Genomic DNA, 2,096 nt, shown 5'->3' on the forward strand with positions numbered 1-2,096 from the left:
CACGCGTTCACCGCGGAGAGCTCTACAAAACCCATACAATTAATCTTGAGGTAAGCCACGTTTTTCTCTTCGAAATTCCAGCCTTGTTTTCGAGTTTTATGAGCAAAAATGTTAAGATTTTGGGCTCTTTGATGTTATAGGACCCAACTCTCTTGAAGGAGAAGGTTAATCTTGTCTCTTTGGACCTTGGGTGTGGTAAGATTCTCAATCCTAGTGTAATTTGTTGTTCTATGATGTTTGGGTATTGAGATGTTGTGTATGGGTATGATGATTGTGGCTTAGGTTGTGTATATGTGAATATTGGAGCTTGATTGGTGATTTTGAAAAGCTTGAAAAAGGGGATTTGGTGGTGAAAAATCTGTTCTTGGAGGTGTTGAGGCCTTGAGAGCTTGTGGATAAGTGATTTGGAAGTGCTCCGGTTGAGCTTGGAAAATCGGCTAAGGTATGGTTTCAATTTCCCGTATCTAATATGTAATGTGGTAGGAAATACTTAGGCTAGAGGCCCTAAGATAGGCATTGAATGGTTGATGTTGTTGAATGATTGAGATATATGATGTGGTCATATATGTGATGATGATTATTGATGCCTTGGTGGTATGATGTATGAGAAATATGCATGTTGTGATATATGCTTGATGATTGGTTATGGCTGAATTGTGGGTTGAACCATGTTGATGGTGAGTATGATGTTGATTGTGTACAATAATGATTTATTGGAATTGGTGTTGTCGAAATTGGCATGAGGAAGAGTATATGATATGTCAATATGTTTGAGTTTGAGCCACTTGGGTGGAGTGGGTTAAAATGATGAGATAGTGATTTTGATAAATTGTGGTAAAGTGTCAATGTGTGAGTTGAGGAGGCTTGATGTTGAAATTGATATATTTTGATTAATTTCAAAGAAAAGGGATGAAAATGGCATGTTTTGATTGATTTTGAAAAGAGTTGAATATGGCTTGTTTTGAAAAATGGCATGTTGTGGTTTTGTATGAAAAATATGGTTTTTGGGCATACTTTGATGGGACATAACTTGAACTACGGATCTCTATTTTGTGTCAAATCTGTGTAGAAATGAAATTGGATCCGGGATGTCCCTGCCGTTCAAAGAACGGGTGAAAAACGATTTAAAATGAGGAAGTTATGTCCGTTGGAAGATTGGGGGTTGAAACTGTGAATTCTGTAGCTTGTAACTTAGAAAAATTTTTAGCAGAATGACCCCACGCGTGTAGGTGCACTTGGTGCGTACGCGCCATTCTTCTCGAAAGCGCCATCCACGCGTGCGCGTGATGTGCGCGGGCGCGCCGATGTGCTGCACCCAATGCCCAGCCATTTTCCAGAGAGTTATGCCAGAACTGTGCCAGTTTTGTGCCTAGGGCACGAGAGTACCCACGCGTTCGCGTGGTTGACGCGTGCGCGTCGTTTGGCTAGTTTTCAATCCACGCGTTAGCGTGCATGACGCTTATGCGTCGATGAGTTTTCAAGGCCATCCACGCGTGCGCGTCGAGTGCGCGTACGCGTGGCCTTGTTTTCATCCCAAAGTTGATTTTTGAGTTTTAAAAGCCAAATTTCATACTTCTAAGCCTCCGATCTCACCACTTATGTCTTAAATCATTATGATATGTCTAGCTATGAGAAGAAGGGCTAGTGAATATGGCAACTTGCGAGTGAAGCAAGGGAAAAATAGATGATCAATGAGGATTAAGCATGATTATGTGAGATGCGGAGGGTGGTGGTGGAAGTGCTTGTTATGCCATGGGCTGAAAGGCTGTAATTGTTGATGAAACGGCTGGTTATGGATTTAACCGTGAGCCGGATGGCTGGATTATTGCTTTTAACCGTGAGCCGGATGGCTAGATTATTGCCGTGTTACGGTGGAGCCATGATTATGGCTAGTATAAATGCATATATGTTGTTGAATGAATTGTGAATGTTGCACTTCCATTATCGGAGATGAGAGTTTCCCTGGGAGAAAGCAGTGGCTAGCCACCACGTGCTCCAGGCCGAGACTTGAAGCTCTTTTGACCCTATGTCGTCAGGGTGGCCGGGCACTGTGAAATTCCCGAACGAGCTCACCCCCAAAAATATTCACTAGTGAA

General features: G+C 42.5%; 1 long non-coding RNA gene across 1 annotated transcript; it reads left to right on the forward strand.

The window, feature by feature from the left end:
- On the forward strand, positions 1-359 carry LOC127748403 (uncharacterized). The gene is made up of 3 exons (XR_008010531.1): positions 1-50; positions 141-195; positions 283-359. It is a non-coding gene; the product is annotated as an uncharacterized LOC127748403 (long non-coding RNA).
- The last annotated feature ends 1,737 nt before the right edge of the window (positions 360-2,096 follow it).

The sequence above is a fragment of the Arachis duranensis genome, chromosome 6 (assembly GCF_000817695.3).
Source record: "Arachis duranensis cultivar V14167 chromosome 6, aradu.V14167.gnm2.J7QH, whole genome shotgun sequence".
Classification (NCBI taxonomy): domain Eukaryota; kingdom Viridiplantae; phylum Streptophyta; class Magnoliopsida; order Fabales; family Fabaceae; genus Arachis; species Arachis duranensis.